General features: G+C 41.5%; 1 protein-coding gene across 6 annotated transcripts in view; it reads right to left on the reverse strand.

The window, feature by feature from the left end:
- The window catches only part of GRB10 (growth factor receptor bound protein 10), a 149673-nt gene that overhangs the window by 118212 nt on the left and 9289 nt on the right, over positions 1-22172 (reverse strand). For 2 of the 6 annotated variants that reach the window (XM_084509348.1, XM_084509346.1), the window contains exon 2: positions 11267-11316. The exons of 3 other annotated variants lie outside the window; for them this stretch is intronic. The gene's annotated coding sequence lies outside the window, so the exon portion shown is untranslated. Of the gene's footprint in view, positions 1-7369; positions 7450-11266; positions 11317-22172 lie in introns of all 6 variants that reach the window. One more of the 6 variants, XM_084509350.1, reaches the window with a different exon arrangement.

Consider the following 22172-nt stretch of genomic DNA (forward strand, 5'->3'; position numbering starts at 1 on the left):
CCTGTAAACTTTGGAGCCTCCTGACAACAAAAGCTAGGGAAGCGAATAGTTGAAATGCATATAATGCATACTCGATGATCCACGTGGCTCCCTTCCAACTCAGGATATTCTATGATTCTATGAAACAGAATTGGCATCTTTCTAGACCCAAAAATATATGGAAAAAGGGACTCTCAAATTCACAGAGCAGTAATCTAAAGCACATTTCTCTACTTCTGTTTCCTCATTTCTGTACAACATTCCTTGATTCTGTGGAAGAATCTTCCAGATCTTTTCTTCCCCTTCTGACTGATGCAAAATAAAGAAAAAAAGAACAAAAGGCAATCTTTTATCATATGACCAACTGATCAGTTTCTCAAGCACTTTAAGTCTGTTTCACCCAAGATCCACTGTTATTTACAGCTTGCTTTCCTCTGCCTCGATGCTTTTTTTAAAAGGAAGCTTCCTTCTTGATGAGATTTACATAGCAGTCTCAGTAAAGCTTCTCATAGAACTTGGTCGTTTTTGCAACACAGGACTGGCTGCAGCATGTTTGACCATAAGACAGACCTCAAAACAAAAACCTGCAGTCGCACACAGAAAGCTGCAGGCAAGTATCAATCAAAGCCATCCACATTCCTCCTTCAGCTTTTCCTGCCCTCCAAAGTTCTCAGGTGGGTCAAAACATTCTTCCTGGATTTAACAAAGTTTGAGACGCATCATTTCAGAACAAGGACATTATAGAGGTTCTACATTTTGATAATTTACAGGGCTTATTACCAACCATCAGTAAACACTCATGGGTTACTTCTCTTTGCAGATTTTTTTTTTTTTTTAATGTTCTTTAAGAGTTATTGATTAGGATTATCAAAAGCTTTTATTTAGACAGTAACGTTCATGTTTTTAAAGCAAAGCAAGTAACTGAGGCCTTTGCAGTTATCTATAATACATGTTAGTGAATAAGCCCTAATTTATTTACATTGTCTAACACCATATAAACAGCTGAAGCTGGAGGGCAAGTTTAGACATTTCAATTCAAACAGCACACTACTCACTAAAATGGTATCTCAGAGATACCACAAGAGGTACACTTAAGTGCATAAGTTATTCTCAGTATACTCCTTGCTCACAAAGTTAGAACACTCAAAAGAAAGACCTTCTGCTTAGTATCTGCAAAAAAATTGCACGCTTGTAAGAAGAGATGCATTCCCCAGTATCAACAGTACATTAATTCACTTTCCAAAGAATTTTAGGGTGACATATTCCCAAATATGGTTTATTCTAAAGAATTGAAGTGTTCAAACAATTAAGATAAAGACTCCACATGTCAGCTGAAATGCAGCAAAGGAGTAAGTAATAATAGTAAGTAATAGCAATAAACAAGGAAATATGTTTTATCTCTCAGTCATAGCAGGGTAGGAGTTACCATAGTAGAGCTGGTAAGTGATAATTCATTAAAGCCAAGAGTAACTCAATGGCATAACTGAGTCCTAGACTACAGCAACCCCGAGCAAGCCAGATGACAGCCAGCCTATCTTGTCATTGCAAACAGCACAAGGAGGCAACTGCAGCAAGCAGCAAATACAATCTGAAGATGCAGCCTTATTAAAGAGGGCATAGTAAAGAAGTGCAAGAAATGCAAAAGATAACCCAAACAAAAGCAATACATACATCACGGACTGATTGGAACGTAGAAATCGTGCCAATCCAGCTTGGAGTACACAACTGGGAGGCTACACTGGAGTGAATGAGTGCAATGAAGCACTAGCAGTGCCAGAGCATACTCAGCTGCAAAAAGTACTTGCAGTTTTAAGATACTGATGTCATAGTTACCTCATGTGTATTTTAACACTGCCTCACTAACAAATCAGAACAATCTTATTATAGCAGAGAGACCATTTTGTAATCTCGGATGCATTTGCTGGCATTACGCAACATGCAACCTCCGAATTTATGGGTGACTGGCACTTCACAGCAAACAGTCAGGGTTGTACCACGTAACTGCCTTTGAGGACACAGCTACGAAGTTACTGGCACTCTATTCTTGGACACAGACTGGGAATTTCTCTTTTAAAAATAAATAAATAAAATTGAGATAAATGTAGAAGTCTTTCTTACCCCCTTAAGCTTTTCAACCCTTAAACAGTTTCAGATGATATTTTAGAAGCAAGTATGTTGGCCTACTTGCAAAAATCTCTCCCTGGGACAAACAGGGCATAGCTTTTCCACCTAAGCACACACAAAACAGAAAATAAACTTACAGAATAGGTTAATATTTTGTAGAAGAGTTAATGTGTTAATGTGCAATGGAAAGCTGAAGTCTGGCCAACTGATCACATGTTCCATGTGCATTTGTGTACATTTATTTATTGGTATTAGCCTGCACCTGCAGAGAGAAGAAGAAAGAGAATATTCCTTCCTTTGATCCTGAAGGTCACAAGGTGACTGAAATCCCAGCTTAACGAAGGCTCTGGTGAGGTTCTAAGTGTCACAGCTTCCATCAACCTTTTCAAAATGCAGCATTGGAAAGCACAGGAAAGAAAACTGAAGTAATACCACCCAGGCTTTATAGACTATGTCAACTTAATTAGAATGGTATTTTGGCAGCACCCAAAGATTACATATCGAAGGCTGGGTAGCAGGCCAAATACTTGACTTGACTGGAATATTTTGCCAAGCCACCTACATTAAGAGCTACTTCCCTGTTCTTTCAGGGTGCCATAAAGGAAATCTGTTGTTTCAGGCCTTATAAGACTATTTAACAGAGGCATGAAACAGTGAACGTCACTAGCACCGAAGGTTAACTAGATACAGGTTAAACTAGGAACATCCCTAGTTAACCTTCAGACTACAAAGCTGCTGAAGGGGAACGTTTGTTCTCAGAGGGTGTAGGCTCCAGATGTAGCCAAAATGCCTTCTGTAACATCTCATCCTACGATCCTACGTACCAATGTATTTTAACCCACAAAACACTTCTACCCCAAGCCTGGAACCCACCAGGTCCCATCTGCATTCTCCCACTCCTGAGGCTGTCCAACTGATACTGGCAGCAGTAGAAAGGAGCGGGAAGACAATGCATAAGCATCCCCACGCACAACCTCGTTTCATAGACTAGCTGTGCAATGTCTACTGAAACAAATCTATGGCTGTGCTGTGTCCAGAACTGACCACAACTCTACTACAGGATAGGAGAAAAAAAGGCATATGCCCTATGGAAACAGGGTAGAAAGGAAACAAACCCCTGCACTGTCACATCGTTCAGCAGAGAGAAATGAGCATTGTTTACATACAATTTATCTTACTCCAGGCTAGCTATCTAGAAGAGGTCTAACTCCAAACCCTAGCTCTCTCTCAATGACCTCAGGTGGTCCCTTCCAACCTAAAAGATTTTGTGATGTGCACACCTGGAGCGCCTACTTCTTTCCACTGACTACAAAAGGAAATTAAGGAACTGGCTTAGATATAAACATGTACAACCTGTACACTCAAAACCAGCCAGAGGAATCCCTCCCCAGGTGCACAGCACTGCAACTTCAAACTCTCAGCACCTTAACAAGACCTTAACAAGACTGACAATAATGCCAAACCCATTCCAAAGCATCCTGATTCAGTCTGTCTTTTGCAGAAGCTGATCCTGACAAAGCTTCAGCTTCTCCCAGCAGCTTTTAAGGCTTAATTTCAATGTACGCGCACATATATACATGTGCGAATACATATATTACATACACATTTGAACTCTAAATACATGATTTGCTTAGCAGCAATACGGAATACAAAAGAGAGTCTCTTCAGCTGACATGGCAGAACTCAGCATTGCGATTGTTCTACCTCATATACACATAATATATAGCTCAGTGCTCTCTTGAATGTCCTTTACTGTTTGAGGCAGCAAAGATGAGCTCTCTGGAAAAATCCAGAGCTTCAGATAGTAAATTTCCAATTGCTATTGTTAATTGATGAAAAAGCAATTCAAAAAAGTTGTTTTTCTCTTCTTTTGTATTTTGATCTGTAGAGGCATTTACTCATTAATACAATCAAATTTGACAGATGCATCAGAAAAGCCTCTACTTTCATTTCAGCCTCACTAATCACCAGTACTACTTCATTAAAACTCAGTTTTAATGGATGCTCTCATGTAACTGCCTGCTTTAGACAAATCTTTACCACACGTTTTCAGGTTGCCTTCTCTCATCGGAAGAGTTCCCTTCACCAAAAATTCTGATACTTACAGATCTCACAGAGATCCCTACCTTGTAATATGATTTCCCCCTTCACATGGGCAGCAGTATCACAGAATTTGCTACCAATATGTGGCACTCTTTTTATGGCTCTGCTGGTCTTAGGCCAATTCTGCTATGGCTTCAAAGCCATCATTCATCCTTTTTTTACAACACCTTTGCCTACATGTCTCTCCTAGTCCATGAACTCATATAAGTCAATAGTCCAAAATAAGGCAAGAGAATTTTCATGAGAACTCTCTTAACTCTTAAGCTTTTCATTATGCAAAACAATCGAAAAAACAACTGACCAAAAAAAAAAAAAAAAAAAAAAAAACTTTTCTACCCCAGAACACAAGAGTAGGAGAAGTTTATTGAAGGCAGATGCCTCTCAAGAGCCAGAGTTGAGAAGGCTACTCCATGGGGATGAAGTGCTTTTTTCCATGGTGCAGGAGATGCCATGGTTCCCCAAGAAGCTTCCAGTTGTAAACCACCCTGGTGTCGTCTCCTAAACTACAGGCATACTGTCATACTCGGTTCCTGCTGAAGTGCAACCCTCTGTGTAACAGCATGTTGCCCAATACAGCATTTTGGTAAATTGCAGTGTGACTACTCAGAATGGTGAGGTTAGCGGCAAGAATAACAAGGATATCATTTTTCCCATGATTGCAAGCAGCAGTACTGGCCAGAAAAGATCTTGCAGCTAAAGAAGTGTAGGGTAGTAGAAAACCACTGACAACAGATGGAGAAGTAGAAATACAAAGCAAACCAAGATTAAAAAACAAAAACACATACACACCTGAATTTCTTCCGTGGTCTGAGAAATAGAAAATCATGACTGCTTTCTATCAGACTTTGATGATAGATCCCTCACAGTCTTTTGATACAGACATCTGTCTAGCAGGTTAAGCCTGTTAAGGTTTAATACCTTGAGAAATTTTGTTTGTTTTTTAAAAAGCCTTGGAAAGAGCAGAATTGCTTCACTTTTGTGCTGAGTGAGAACACAAACCCTTCCCTGAGCAGAGACCATGCATGCCGAGAGGGACTAGGCTCCTGACCCTGCACTTGAGCATCACTGAACCCTGCATTCTCTGGAAGAAAGGTACGACGAGTCTGGCAGGGGAAACAATCAGCAAAGTTAACAGATCACCCAGCATGGGTTCTGAAATCAGAACAGGATTCCTACTTATTAATAATCACAGGGGGATCTCTCTTTATACCAAAATGGCTTAACCTGAATGAACGTTTCTGAGTGAAGTTCAGGATGTTCTCTGTGATTTGAATCTCTTTAAGTTTTTCCCACAAAACATTAGCAAAGGATCCACAGGCATGAGAAGGCAGTTATTCATAGTGCTGCCACAATGACTGCTTGTGGGGCTGGAACATCACACTGCCATCACACTTCAGGAGCTCATGGAAATAATATTGTCAGTTGAGACATAGCAAATTACCTCTTCTGTCTCACAACAAGAGCTAAACCAGTTAAGAGCCAACAGAAGTTGAGGAAAAGTAGCTTTATTTGACACCAAAAAGGACCGAGAAGGCTGCAGGGCCTGCTCTAGTGCTGAGTGAAAGGCCCACTATGACCAAGGCCGTGCCACAAGCCACCCATGCATGGCAGTGGATTTGTGCCATGCCCCTGACTGGACACACAGGTCCTGCTGCTGGCACCATGATCATCTTCAGCAAACAGCTCTCGGACTGAGCACTGCTTGGGCAGGTGGCGGGTCACCCCCATTGGGCTGGCAAGGGAGCAGTTAACAGCACGAATTTCACAAGCCCGCAGTTACAAAACAGATATGAGCAAGTCCTCTGCTGGCAATTACAACTCCAGCTTTATTTTATTTTTCCTAGTATAGGAGCAGATGTTGCAGTTATTCGAAGGTTTTCACAACCTTAATTGTTGACCTTAATTGTTGTTAATCTTTCCCATGGAGTGGAGACAGACAGACGCCACCCGTATTTTCTGAAGAAGATAGTGTCCTGCGGCGTATGAGTAATAAAAGACAGTATTGTCTGCTTTCTCCCTCCTGCGTGAAATAGACGGGTATTAGGATTGGCCAGCACGATGGAAGGAAAAGGACAAACGAATGACTCAGCGGTTTCATTTATTTTTCAGAGGATGCATCTGCTGCGACACCAAGGTTTCTTTCCCCCCTGCCCTGTGCACAGGTGACTCTTCCAAGTGTCAGCGAAGGAAGTGCTGCATTTAGACTTTAAGACGCCTGAAACAGCTGATACACAAAGCACCCTGTCCACCTCACTGAGCACCATTGAGCTGTAGTATTAAGAAGCAAAGTGTTGTGTTTCACAGGGCAATATTAGGTTTCATAAACAAGTTCTCACAGCGGACAAGAAAGAAGCATTTCAGCATGCGCTTGGGAAGCTCTTGTACGTCTCTAGCAATGATCCCAGGTCTCCTCCTTTGCTGGTGGGAGGCTTGACAGAGACGAGTTGCTCATCTGTGAAAGTTTTTTTTTTTCCTCCTCTTTTTCCTGCAGAACTTGGAGTCTGTTTTCTAACTAAGAAGAATGTCCCTGCGCCTCTGTTCTGCCAAGTGTACTTGAAGACGTTAACTCGGTGTCCCAGTAACCTGAGAAGAGGCAACACTGAAGCGGGACACCGAAGTTCAGACATGAAACACAGGATGTACTGATGCTGCAAAAGGCACTCCTCCTAACCTAAGACATAAGCCCCAAAAGTCAGGATAGGGAAGATCAGTTTCATGTTTATGTTTAGCTTCAGACAAATATCCAGAGTGGACTTAGATATAAGACCAGACTGGAGTGGAATCCGCTATCTGTTTTAATACAAAACACAGTAAATCAAACGTTTTCTCCCTCTCACTTCAAAACTCACCTTACCTGCAAGCGTCTTAAAGGCTCCTTGACAGCAAGAAAAGATAAGGAACCTGTATCTCCTATGGACCATTTTTGCTTTATTATGTTTGCTCATTAAATAAAGAAAATATTAAAAAAAAAAAAAAAAAAAGGTAAATCAACCTCCAAAAGCTCACCAGGCACCATAAACTAAGCAACTGATGATAGAAGACATTTTAGGGAAAGTGTTAAAAGGCAGGAGTAAGTTACTAGAATGGAAAGAATTCGGCCAAGTTCTCTGAAGGAAAACATCAAATTGCCAAGCTATTAACTGCAATTTAAACCCTGTCATACCTCAATTGATTTGGACACAGCATGGAAGATGGTATGTTCAGATCAGTTTTCAGAACAGACTTCAAAATAAATCCAGGGAACTGGAAAAGAATCAGGAAATAACTTCTCTATCAAATGAGCTAGTTAAAACATGATAAAATTGACATGGATATATGTGATAGTATGAGGAAGAGTCAGCACAGCTTTTGCAGAAGTTATGACTCAAACCTACCCAAGTTTTCTGATATAGGACAAAGACATTCAGACAGATTTCTGAACCAAGGACTCTCAAAAGAACCTGAGCTGCTCCAGTTTGCAGGAATGGTTCCCCACCTTAACTGCCTGCTGAAGGATAAGAAATAAGAGGTGGGAAAACACGTTGAGTCTTTTTTCCCCACAGGAGTCATCTCAAGAGTTATCCCCATTGCCATTCTTTTCAATGGATATACAATTTAAAAGATGACAAACAGAAAGGTGATACGAAGTTGTTGGCAACATGAAATATTCAGACACCAGAGCTGGAACTTCATGCAAAGCACAGTGGAACAAACTCATAATCCTGAGCAAACAGGCATCTAAAAGCACAACTCTGATTTAATTTTAATAAATTCAAGCCAATGTTAAAAAGAAAAATAACCTTGTCCTTGATTATCACTGCAATAACTATCAGGAGTCTTAAGTTTTGTTTGAAAGCATCAACTTGATGTTCAAAAGAAGGCAGACTAACTCACATGGAAATACAGCATTAAGAATTAAGGAATTGCTGCAAGCAAAGCAGAATCATGACAAGCCATTAAACCCAGGGCACACCCACTTCTTGAAAACTGTGGGCTGTTATGACACTAACAGAGTAAAATAGAATTAGAAAAAGTACAAGGGAGAGGAATTCCTAAAGCAGAAATCAACACATGGATCTTTCAGCTTGGAGAAAAAGACAACTAAGGGAGAAGAGAACAGACATCATCTCGTCAGTTATAAATGGCACAGGCATAGTGCCCAGAGAATTGACTATTCCCTCTCAAAAGTCAGAGGTAAGTAAGAGATCTAAAGTGGTGAAGAAATAGATAAGAAACATGACTTGTGAAAAATCATTTTGATGGGACGATCATACCCATGTGTTAAAATAATTTAGGCTAAGCACTACAGAAAGCTCGTCAAGGGATAGTGACTACACTAATGTAGATGCACAGTCCAGAGAACCTTGTCATGGATTACTATGAAGCAAGAGGACCTGAAAGCTGGGAAAAACTCATCTCAGGCTTTCCACCTAAGCAGCTGCTACCGACAGCCCAAGGACACACAAAATTGTTCTTGGTTAACCTGTGGTTTGGTGCTCTACAGCTTTGTCCATCGAGATAAACAGCCAAAACTATGCCCACTCCTACACAGGTTACTTCCCTTCTTGGAGAGCTCTCCCAAAGGAATTGTTACAGGGCTCCATTTTCAAATGGAGAAACCGAGGCAGCCAGAAAAGATTTGAGGTCACCAAGCAGGCCCCAAGCACAGGCACCAGCAGAAGGCAGGCTTCTGAGCTAAGAGCTCTCCATCTCAGGACATCGCTACTCCCAGCACCCCCGTGCTTGAGGTCACATCCCCCCATCACAGACCACAGGACAGAGGGCTACTTGCCCCTCAGACAGACTCAATAGCAGAGTACCTCCACATGGACTTACTGGTGATTCAATTAATGCTGTCCGCTTTTTTTAACTTAATATTCCTAGCTATGAATTGCAGGAGCTAGACATAAACCTCACCACAACCATGACGGAGAGCTGGAGGGACCACCACCACATCACAGAGGTCAAGAAGTGCAGCCTCAGCACCACCACACTGCGTCCTCCAGAAGATACCACACCAGATTTGCACCTTTATTTAAGGGATTTGCACCTTTAACAATTTGGCACAGGCTTAAAAACTGCAGTTGCTAGGCATCCTCCATATAGCATTTACTTTTAACAGCAAGTCCTGCAGACTGCTGCAGTATGCAGAAGGTAGAATACATATAGCTCGTGAGTTGACAAGCACATGCCTAGAAGCTAGCTCTATACAATGCAAAACACTAACTTCTTCACTGGGGAATCTCCCCCACAATTTCTGTGGGAACTTACTGCACCTGGGATGTGCCGTGTTTCAGCATTGATTATGAAAGGTGCCATTTTCATACCGGGCATCTAGAGAGACTCTTCCTTTACATTTCAGGCCAGGACATAAGCAAATCTAAATCTAGGGTTTGAAAGAATATGAAACATCCTGCACAAGCCAGGTGAAGTCCTCCTGAAATCACAACACAAGTCCAACACTGCAATGAAAGCAGTTAGTTAAGAGTTGGCAGTTGAATAAGGCCTCAAACTCTTCTTTTATCAGCTTTTTCTTTTGAATAAAACAAAAAATGACTTCCAAAATAGCACGAGAGTCACAACACCAAAAAGATTCTGGCTTTTTCATGTTCCCAAAATAGCTTGCTAGAAAGATATCTACAAAAATAGACGTTCTAGGTGCGTTCAGCTTTCATCTCGAGCATCATCACAATTCTATCCAACATAGCATTTGCATAAGGGTACATCAAGTGCTACCTCATCCACAGCCCTGTTTTGACAAGGAGCTGAGAACTGGGACCGACTGCAACTGATGGCTTCAAAGCACTTCAGCACCAGAGGATTCAGGCTCTGGAGTGCACATGTTCCCTCCCCACCGCCCCATGCACAAATGAAGTCAGAGATTCCTCTAACTTGTCTCACTGAAGTCTGATCTAAGAGAAGGTGGCAGTAAGCATCATCACCAAAAGCAAAGCCATCTTGGAGAAACTACTGAAGTGTAAAATAATGTAGTTTCAGATGCTTAAATGTGCAAGTTATTTATTTTTCACTGTACTTCTTGATGGGGGAAAGCAAGCAGCAGCAGTACATCTTAGGAACCATGCTCCCTTCTCCTCTGTCCCTCGTAGGCAAAGCAGGGGAAGAAGATGAGTCCCTCTGTTCCTCATCTCATCCGTGTCCCTTCTCCAGACGGGTCCCTCTGCTCCCCATCTCATCCTCAGCACTTCCTCCTATTGCCCTTCTGCAGGGGAGGGCAAGGCTTGCTAGCAGTGCTGGGGAGGGCACGGTGCTGCCACTCTCACCTCCCACACCCTGCCTTCTAGGAATTTCCCAAGTGGCTGCTGCAGGATTAGGAGCCATAACGCTATTAAACAGTGCATTATCAAAATCTGAAGAAAAAGTACACAAAGTATCCCTGAAGAGAAGGATTTTTTTTTTTAACCTCTGGAAAAGCATCTGAGGAACACATGGAGGAAGCAGTGTGAGAACTGGCAACTTTGCAAGCAAAACAGTAGGGTTTACTTGCACGTTGCACTCTGCCTACTACTTTAGATTACTGATTGCAGAGCAACAAGTTATTCTCTCCCTAATTGGGTCCCAGTCTAAAATAGTCCTGTTATTTTTAGTATAGTACTTAAGTATCTGAACCGTGGCCTGTACTGCAAAAGCTGGCATGTGTCCCTGGCCATACCAGAAATTCCGATATTAAACAAGAACACACATGCCACATATCTAGGCCAACTTTTGTTCTTCTTCGTTGTCTTTAGTGGGCGACTTTAAAGACTTTAAATGCTAACAGCAGGCCAAAAATGGCACAGGCTTATTCGCTAATGCTGCATTTAAAGCCTCTCTACCAGCTACTGTGTGACAGAGGAATCAACGCAGCTAGAAAAGAGCACGGGGCGGGATGGTGGCGGTGGAGGACTTGATAACATTGATTAATTTATTAAAAAAAAAAAAAGTCAATTCGCTCTCAGCAGGATAAGGTATAGATAGAAGGTGAAAATGGGAGTATTTCATTTCTGTGCTGCTTATTACAAGTCTGCACAGGTTCTGAGGCACTGGAAGAGAGGAGAAACCATAAATGTATGCTGCAACTCACCCCTCTTCTGTTTCCTTCCATGCAGCACATATAGTATTGGTAAGTTTCAACTATAAAAGAAACAAAAGGCCTGTGTTAAACATGTTTACACGCACACAGAAGGAGGATTATGTAAGCTGTGTCTAACAAACAATATGCTCCTGCAGAAGAAGCAAGAGAAGATCAAAGCAAGACTTGCTTGTGTTTCCAAGTCAGTCGTCCCACTTTCCATCAGAGGGGTGACAACTGTCCTGCAACATAATTCTGAGGCATGAAGAGCAGAATAAGATCTGAAATAGCCTCAGGCTGTTCCAATGAATCTACCTGCCTCGTGAGCTTACTGCCTCTTACCACTGTAAACTCATTTTTGTTAGACAAGGAAGAGCAGGTTTCCATGAGGAATTTAGTCTGCCCTTTTATCACGCATTTTGGAGAAAGCAAGTCAACTCCCTGGAAGAGCTTTCAAGAGAAGATCCTAACCTGAACGGAGACTGCCAGCCAACAAAAATTTGTTAGTGTCTATTACCACTAGACCATCTGTTCTTGAAACTGTACGTTCCTTTTCAGAAGGCTTCTTATTTTATGAACAGTTTTATTATTGTTCACTGTCTCCACTCCATAAGCATCCCCTTATCCAACATGTTTCTAGATCTGGTTATGACACATGACCAAACCTCTAGTTAATCATATGATTATCTAGTCATTTTGGGTTCATCGGTATATTTAAGTACTTTCCATTTTAAACAATTCTAGTCTCAGACAGCAGCAGAAGCACCACATATAAAACCTTATACAGCTTCTGAATTATGGCTGAGCTGATCAGAGGCACCAACTAAATGATGTTCTCAAACCCAAATTTGACAAAAACCAGCTAATGTGAAGATTCAACCTTTAGGCATTCGCCCATTAACCTTTTCAATGGGCTGATTCTGGATGAAGGAACTCGCCTTTGTATTTTAAGACAGCTTTCTGCCATCGATTGCTTGCTCCCTTATCTCCAGTTTTTAATTGGCTTCCAGTTAATCCTCAGATCCCAGACGTCTAAGTTTTATTGTTGCCTGTACATAACCAAAATGTACATCTTCTCCCCCACCAGCTACACAGGTCATACCAAGTCCCTTCAGCTGCGCTACAGTGCAGCACTGAGAAGAGCAGTAACCTGAAGACAGTTATTGCAATACCAAAATTAGTGAAGGTGAAGCAAGAGACATTAAAAAGCTAAATAAATTTAAAAAGACCCATTCTATAATCCTACAGCAATAAAATAATGATCAAGGAGGTTAGACCGCTCACCACTTTCTCAAGAAAGCTACAAACAAACAAAAATGCTAATACTGGTGATGTTACCAAGGAAAAGAATAAAACAGATCCAGTACTACGTAGATAAAAACATTCTCTCAAATTAGCTGTTTTTGATTAAATTCAGTCATGAACATGTTCATCAGTTTGGGTTTCTCTTTAAGCTTTAAACCATTAGCAACTATTTTTCAGAGTCCATAGAGGATTGATGAGGTAACAGAGGCTGCAGAAGGCCAAACTACCATATCTTGAAGAAGTGGGAGGGATAAGGAGTGGAAAGAAGAACCTGAAGAGTGATAATTATTGCTTATTTGCACTAGGATTGCTGTTAAACTCAACTGTTAGCACAGTAAGAAGAAAATAAGAGATCAGAATCAACAAAAAACTGATCGTTTATGGGAAAGCCAGGTCAAACCAACTCAACTTCCGACTATGGCAGAACAGTATTGCAGGAACACAGAAACCATAGACACAGAAACTTCAAGTTCGCAAAAAAAAAAAAAAAAAAAAAAAAAAAAACATGTCAAAAGATGCAATCCACATTGTTATGAGAAGTTGGGAAAACTGTCACAGTAAACAATAAAAACAACCATCTTATGGCAGACTGGAAAGGGATTGGTAACTGTACGTACTTACTTGCTCACATGGCAAGACTCAGAACATAGTCCGACATACCGAATAACCTCTGCAGAGACCTGCCTTGCTCCCACACTATTCTAATACTAACACTGTAGATAACGAAGGAGAAAATGACGCTCATTAAACTCGGGGAAGCTGCTAATTTAGAAGAAACTGCCAGCTTGCTGGAAGACTGAATTCAAAGTAAGTTTTACAAACTGGAAAATTCTCTGTTGAGAAAAAGGCAAATACCATACCGGAATGTATAGAGGAACATATGTGAGAGGCATGAAGTAACAGTTCTGTTCTACTCATAGCTGATAAAGCTTCCAGCATGATGCTGTATCCAGTTTTCAGCAAATTTCAAAAAAAGATCAACTGGAAAGACTCCAAGCAAAAGCAATAGGAACATCACAGAATTAGAAAAACATGACATCTGGGAGGAAAAAAAAAAAAAGAAAAAAGAAAAAAGAAAAAAAAAAAAAAGAATGAACCAGAGTTCTGGAGTTTAGCCAAAGAGAAAGTGAGGGTCAAGATGATATTCTTCAAACATATAAACGCCTGCTGCAAAGAAATAGTAAGGAGTTCTCCATGTCCACAGCTTTCAGAACAAGAAACAGAAAACAGAAAAAGCAACAAAGAAGATTTAGGAAAACATCACTGGGTGGAGTGGCAGTGAGGGTGTGGTGTGAGGGTATTGAGGAAAGAGGAAAGAAAAACACCAAATCAAAATTGCTAAAAGGAAAAAACCAATGAGTCAACAGACAGACTGTCTGGAGAGTATATGGAGTTTCCCTATCACTGTCACCAAACCATGCAAAAAAAAAAAAAAAACACCACAGCTATACTTCAGCTTTTCATTGACAAGTTGACCTCTCTAAAATCTCCTCTCCAGATCTAGGACTGTGCCGTGCAAGAAATAAGCTTAAAACCCATGTGTTGCATCTCTTTCTTATAAGGACATTATCCAAGAATGAGAATGACAACAAGGTGCATGCCAGCTGTAACTTTCCAAGCTGAAACACCTTCAAAGAAAGCCAACCCACTGTGAACTGCATGTGTTAAAATATCTTTTTTTTTTTTTTTTTAAAGTCTAACCGATGTACTTGCCCCTTGACACAAGGACCCAGCTATGTACCAACACTACAAACAAACCAGAACTTGACAACAAAGAGACGTGCGGCCAACGCCCCACAGAGAGAACAGCAATGGGAATTTTACTCTCGAGTCTCTATTCTGCAGGACACAGAACTGAAACACCACTTTGCCTCCACTGCCCTGAACATTTTTTTTATAAGCTTAGCCACAATCCATGAGCTGCAGATCAAAATCATGAGGTTTCACTGGCTGTCAGGTTTTTGACGGGTACAAAGAGTGGTGAAATTTCATCTTCCAAGGAGTGTGGAAAAAGATCATCTATATATGGCTACTACAGCACAATTAACTGAAGTTAGTACTGCAAGATACAACCCCACCACTCTGCAGCTTGGCATTAACACTTAGCAAACGGGTCTGAAGGTTAGGAAAAGAAGAAAAACCCACACCTCTGTCCTTCCAGTGTTTTTTGCTCATGAATCGTGAGCACTGAGCGGTACCCATCAGCATATACCAAACCACATTTATATTTGTTCTGTGTAAATCCCTGGGGAATATTTAGGGGAAACAAACTCTGATTAGACATAGCTGCAAGCACTATCATCTTACCCAGCCAATTTTCTCTCCCCAGCTCCCCCCACGTACACCACAGCTTGCCTTCCACCATTTACAGTGATGGAAGTAGCCTGGGACGTGCATTTTTACAAATCTCCCAAATCCGCTACCCCTGGGTACAAGACTTTGCTTAGACTTTAACCATGCAACTGGAAGATATTTAAGGAAGCCACAGAGGCTTAAGGGTGGCTTTGGAATTGCATTTGCTTTATATCATACAGTGTCAAAAATAAAGTTATTTGCCATCTTTTCTTGACTACAGCAGAGAAAGATGCTGATTCAGGGAAAAAAAATTTAAGGCTGTTTAATGCAGTTTTTCTTAGATCCACGGACCTGATCTAACCGCTTCTTGCTTTAAGAAATATTAAATTTATGTAAATATCACAGCAACAGCAAGGAGGATCTGCGAGTTGAGATCAGGTTTCTGTGCACAGGAGGGGCCCGCTGTGGATTTACCAGATTAGTGCCGGTGCCCTTCCCTCGCTATGAGGAAGGACTCCCCACTCCCCGCTTGGCATCTTCAGGACTGCCGATACCAGGATCACGGAGCCCTAGGCTGACAGTCTGCAAAGGCAAATTATCAGTCCTTCCTAAAGAAGGACAGGGCTGGGGGAAAAGAAAATAAACAAAAATCATCAATAGGTATAGACATTTAATGTCAAGAAAGCTGAGCAACCATTGCCATTTCCATGCAGTTTAAAGGTGCCATCATCTGCATTCAGACCAGAAGCATTTTTCCTTAGCCACCTCACTGTGTGGTAAACCCTGAGATTCTTGGCTGTCCGAATTGCCACCAGACCACAGGACATGGCAAATAAACATCTACTCAAAAGTGACACTTGTGGTTTAGAGCAGGACTGAAGTCAGGCCAAATTGGAGATGTGAATTAGCTACCTGTATCACAAGTGGGATGTTTACCACACACTGTGGTATAAATACTCAGATCTCTGCTGCTTTTTTTCTTCTTCCTAACACTTCCTCCACATTTGAAAAGGCAATCATCATCTCAGAGAATTTAATTTCCACAAGCTGGGATGTAGAAGAGAGTGCAGAGCAATGCAGTGATCACACTGATAGAGCACCGCTCCCAAAAACACAGAGCCCCAGCAGGGGCTCCAAGAAAGAGAGCAGCTTTACTCTGAAGAGACGATCAGCTCCTGGCACTGTCAGAGCCATGGCCTGGCCACCCCGCGACTCTCCCCCATCCCAGCTCCCATACACCACATCATCTTCACCCGAGGGCTGTGGGGAGAAGCCTGCTTTACCTTCTCCGTTCCTCCATCACGAAGCAACTACCTACATAACCATGGGTATCAGCCTGATTCCTTCTCCTCTCACATCACTGAGAAATGGGTGCACTGGAAAAGTCAAGTCAGTTAGCAAGCTTGAAGCTGCGTCAATATTGCCTTCATGCCTGCTTTCCTGTGCTCTCAACACATCTCCCAAACACTCTCCATTAGAGTATCTTTCTCTCCTCCCCCCTCCCTGTCTGCTGCTGCAAGCTAGCATGGTGTCTATTTCTTCTTCTCCAGTAAGAATGACAGTAAAGTGCCAGGAAACATTTCTAGTTGATGTTCATTTACATCCAAAAAAACACAGTGAATTTATATCCTTAATTAAGGATATTTCACATCTTTAGCCTCTATTCAGTTTTTCCTCCCTAACAACAAGATGGCTCAGTCCTTTCTTACTAGATTCCTTGGTGGGGGCAAGGATATTTTGCAATGCTTTCTGCTGGAAGATGGCATTGCAACTCAAAGCTTTCTTGGTTAGATCAGTTTTAGGAGATGCTCCTTGGGCTGCTCTGCTTTGGCTTATACAAATCTGGTTATTTCTACATTGCCCAGACAAGGCTTTAGCTTTTGACTGCCATGCTACAAAATCATCCTCACTGATAAAAAACACTTGCAATCTATGCTGCACTAAGGCAGCTGTAGACTCTTCTAATTAAAGCAGCGGAAAGTCATTAAGATTCATTTAAGCTAGGTAGGGTATTTGGTTCATTTTAAATTGCTAGTGGATTTCAGAGGCAGCACTTCAGGTGCAAGTCCTGAAGGTCCACTGGTTTTCTAGGAACTTCATTCTGTGTTGCAATGGTACCAGGTAGCATCAGTTACCTGGTCACACCAGCACTTTTTAAGAAGGACACCAGAAGACTGGAAAGAAAGAAACTGAAGTTCTCTCCTTGAGAGACATGGTTGCAGACAGCTTTAAGGAAGCGCAGGAGATGTGCTCCATGCATAATCAAATACAGTCGGAGTACCATTCCACTTACTAATCCAGTGAACTTCAATTGAAACCATGCTGAAGATGCACTAAGCCTGACTCGCAAAGATGGATGTTTATCACCTTCAGAGAAGCAACGTGTTCTGCCTTTATCCTTTCCCCTTGCGTTCCCACCTTCCACACTACATCAATTGTCAGGTCTACCTAGCAAACTCCAGTGCACTCTTGATCTCATTAAAGATCCTCCATGAGCAAGTCTCCGATATCCGTAAAATATCCCAGAAGCTCTGTACTTTCCATACAGAGAATCTATATTCTCTGCCCTAAAAACTTGACTTCGTGTCAGCACAGCACACTAACACAGTGCAAAATACAAGTGGAAAACTGCTCCTACTGCAAGATCTTTTCATTTTTTGGCACACCTACTGCCTTGTCAAGACAGCACAAACTTGCCTGGATTCAGTGAGAGCTACTGGAGATGAGCTCTGTTTTGCCTTCAAGAGGGACTGATGCGGGAAGAGATTATTAATCTTTCAGACATTTCCTCTTCTACTTCACAACATTGCTGCTTACCACCAACTCCAGCTCACTGCAGTTAGTCACCACTGGGGACTTCTGGCAGCTCTCCCAAGGCAGAGATGCACGTACCCCACCCAGCCCCGGACCTCCAGAGAGAAACGGGGTGTTTGGGTAGCAGGGAGGGGGGGACAGCGTGGCCACAGGGCTGCTGAGAGCACGACAGGGATGTTGCTGGAGAGCTGCTTGCAGGCAGCCCTGGCTGCAGGATGGGAGGGGGAGCAGAGAAAGCTGCTTTGAGAACCTCCCCTCTTTCCACATGGCAAGCCAGGATTTCAAAGAGTTTGCAAGCTCCTTACACAAAGCACACATTCTTTGTTTGGCCTCAGACAATTAGGGCTGCAGACTCAGAGGATACTCACATACTCACACGAAGAGGTGAAGTAAGAGCAGCTACTGGATGAAAGCATCGCTGCCCACACATAGCAATGATTTATGGCTCAACCATAGGTTTAGGTAAAAATTCACTCTGACCACATGGCCTGAACACAGATCTGTACTCAAACATTGACTTTAGACAAGCCACAGTTCAAAAAAAAAAAAAAAAAGAGGAAAGTCCCATGGATGCTTCTCTCTGGCTGGGTAAGTCCTCCCACTGAATCACTGCCAAAGTCATTACAGAAATGACACGGCTGAAGTCAAGCAGACAAGTTGGCTACATCTCCGTTAAGAGGAAGAAACCTGGCGTTTGTATGCAGCCATGCCAGTGTGCCCATAAAGCTACTTCTGTCATTCATGACTTCCTTCATCTCCATAGCCCAAAATCCGAATACAGCGACACGAAGGGATTGAAGCACTATGAGCAGCATTTGCTCTAAAACCTGACCTTTGTCTAGTAGCTGGTGAACTAGTATAGAGCACCCCAAATACAAGGGGTGGCAAGAACATTGAATGTGCATTTTGCACTCTCCAAATGATTTTGCAAAAAGACAAAATGTGATCTCAGACTGAGGCAGACCCTTGTGGTGAAGGCTCAAATCAGATCTCTTCCTCAGAGCATCCAAGAGTTTTCATTCAACAGTATGGGTACCTAGCCTGAAAGACTGAGCTAGTCAAGTAGCCCAACATTTTTGGGGTTAAATTTATGGAAAATGCCAGATATAAATGTTTCTGAAGAGAAACAACATTTACCGCTGTGCAATCAAGAAGCTACGAACCCAAATTCCTGCTCTTCACAAATTCTGCTCAGCAAAACAAAACAAAGCCATGATCTGTCACCCTCCACCAAAAATGATTCCATATTTACAAAGTAACCGAAGATGATTCTTCACTTTTACCACAGGCAAGAATAGTAACTGAAATTACTAAAGAAGCATCTGATTTTGCTGTTCCTTTGTGGGTTTTCTTTTTCATGCTAAAACATATTAGCTTTAGCAAGGCTGAGAAACTTGCAGCCTGTCAAAGGCATCCCCTCAAGAGTTGCAGGAGTTTATTAGTAAGATCTGCTCAACAACCAAGACAATTTCTTAGAAGCCAAGTGGTCATCTCTAATGCCTTTATTTGACTTTTGCTGTAGAGACCCCTACCCAAAGGAGCTGAGTGACTGAACCAGCTCACATGCAACCCTGGGACTGTGAAACTCCAGAACAGTGAAGATGTTACAGGAAAAAAAAAAAAAAAAAAAAGAAAAAAAAAGGACATTTTGGCCAGTGACCCTGAAACAAGCACATTTTACCACAATGGGCAAGTCAATCCAATCTGCAACGTTCCTCATAGCATTGAGGTAAGTATGAACAGCTATTACGCTCAGTATTTCTCATAATATGAATGACGATGGATTTATTACCAGTTACTTCCTCAGTGTTTCTGATTTATGATGATCATATAATAAGATACAGCCACACATTACTTGCATAATCTTCCGAAACTGCGGATGTGCTATTTTTCTTTTTGAGGAGTACAAAGCAATAGTAACATTTGTGTTATGGCTGAGTTGCTCAACCAAAAATCCCCACCTAGCACTGACACATTTCACGTTCATTTTAAGAAAGCAAAATGCATGTCGGTTTTCCAAAGAAGACCGAAATTAAGACACTGTCACTCAGATTCACATTTCAGGGCTGTATGCAGATCAGACACACAAGGTTAACTCAAGTTCTTTTCTCTAAACCCACACCCACTGAAAAATAAAAAAAGACTCCCTTCCATAGGTAATCCTTGCAAATTCAACCAGCCTCTGGAGATGCTGCAGAAAGCCAGATCTAGTCAGCAGTTTGTTTGCTTGCATAGCTCTGTAACATTTGTTGAGATTCACAGGGGGTGGAAAAAAAACACAAACCTATATTGGGGCTTCAGAAAAAAAAAAAAAAATCAGAAGGCTTCCCTGGCTGAGCTAGCTCAGCAGCAAGTCAAATTCTAAATACTGAAAGAAAAAGGAGACCTATTCTTCCATTTTCTATTTCCCATTTCTTCCCTTCCTTTTCTTGGAAGGACGCATTTCTTTGGCTGCCCCACTGCATAATTTCAAAAGCTGATCCCATTCTCTAACGCAGAAGAAAACCAATTCACAAAAAATAAAAATAAAAATCAAGCATGCAGAGCAGCTCTCTACCTGGTTTGGGATTCAGCCATGAGAACGCATAGCGAATGAGCAAGATGGCACAAGATAAGAGATGTGTTCTGGCAAAAGCGACTTCATCTTTCAGTGAGCTCTTCACATTCCTCACACCTTTTGCCTCTTTTCCAGGGGAAAAGCTTCTTCAACCTTTTCACATCTGCAGATTTTTCACAACAGAAATTTGCATTTCAGCTCTCTAAAAAAGGATAAAAGTGACTCGTATCACATCTGGCTGCACACTAGCCCCATGAAGCTGTGCTGAGAGCTGCCAAATTGACCTGATAGGTTACTTCACGTGATCTAAAGAACGTCATCTTAGCTCATCTTATTTTAAATCAGATGGACCTTGGGAGCAAACCTTGTAGGAGCTGGACTGCTGGACATTCAGAGGTCAAGAAGTTCTCAGAGAAGAACGCAAGCAAATCTGAAAGGCTGTTTGTCACAGCACCAAACTCCTTCTGTTGCTTCGCTTTTTAACATCACCCATTTTGCAAACACCCATGAGAACCTCCCCAACTACTGGGAACAGGAGTTGAACTACTTGCAAGTAAAACAGGATAACTCATATGTTTACTAAAATTAGCTAAGGTTAAGAGGCTAAGACTAGCAAAGCATCTTGCAACGTCATTCTCTACCCAAGACAGTATCAGCAAGACATTTTTTTTTTTTTTAAAAAAAAAAAAAGGTTACCTGATGATAACTGAAAGTGTTGTCACACACCTGAATTCAGCGTGTCATGCACAGCATCAGCTGAAACATCTTTTGCAACACTTCTCTGACTTTCGAACTGTTTCATTGAACAATGAATCCACCTTCGCTAGCAAGGAACTCCACAGATTTTTTCCTGACCTTTTTAATGTCATCTCCAGAGCAAAAAACGCACATTGAATACAAAACAAGCCTCAGCACACACTGGAGATGCTAGCAACCCAAAGAGCATTTGCACTCCCTGCAGTTCACCTCATAGCCTCCTTGTTCCACTCCCATTAAGTCTTTTCAAAAAGAAAAACAATGTCTCCTCTGAAAACATATGTTAAAAGTGTCATGAATATTGATAATGCTATAATATCCTACCAATTAATAATACGAAAACCTATCAGTTTATGCAAGTCAGATATAATCTGTGATTCTATTTTGATCAGTCATAGAGAATAATAATAGGCTATTTTGATCTCTTACCCCTTATAGAGCCTTCACTAAGAACCATCACTTAAAAACTGAAGCTAGGTATCCAGCAGCCAGAACAAAAAAACAAAACAAAACAAAACAAAAAAAACCCCCCACACACACACTTTCAGCCTAAACTTTTTGAGGTTTAGGATTCAAGGATGATACACTTCATCACAAAAGAAAACAAAACCAAGACTTAAAGTTGATGAGCTTTTCCATAAGTTGTTAAAAACACATGCGTTGTGTTTCTAGAGTATGGATCTTGACGTTGAATCTGCCTCCAGCGTGAAATTTAGTGGCAAGTAGTATTCTGCTCTTACAATTATCCTGCACAGATGCTTTCCTCTGGGAAACTGTTTACTACACTCCTCACTGTGACCAAGTACAGTAACTGGAACATCACAGTTAAAGCAAGACAAGAAAAATAAAGCAACCTGACCCACTGCAAAAGTGTTTGCTGGCACTTGAGCCTTTGTTCTGTAAAATATCAAGGCTTGAATTCTGACATAATCCCCTGACATCTTGGATGATGTCAGCACAAGCAGCTATTAGAATGAAGAATGATCACCCACAAGACATTAATTCGGGAATAATCAATGGCCTTGTAATACATATTCCTCCCTTAACATTCTCCTAAATGGACTTAAATACATTTGAGCCAGAAGGGAAAGCAGGCCTTTTAGGAAAGGCTTTGGCACAAATCTAAGATATCACAAGCTTCTGAATTTTTAGCTTCTCAGGCTCCCTGAAGCTTGTGCTTTAATAGAATAA

The sequence above is a fragment of the Aythya ferina genome (assembly GCF_964211825.1).
Source record: "Aythya ferina genome assembly, chromosome: 2".
Classification (NCBI taxonomy): Eukaryota; Metazoa; Chordata; class Aves; order Anseriformes; family Anatidae; genus Aythya; species Aythya ferina.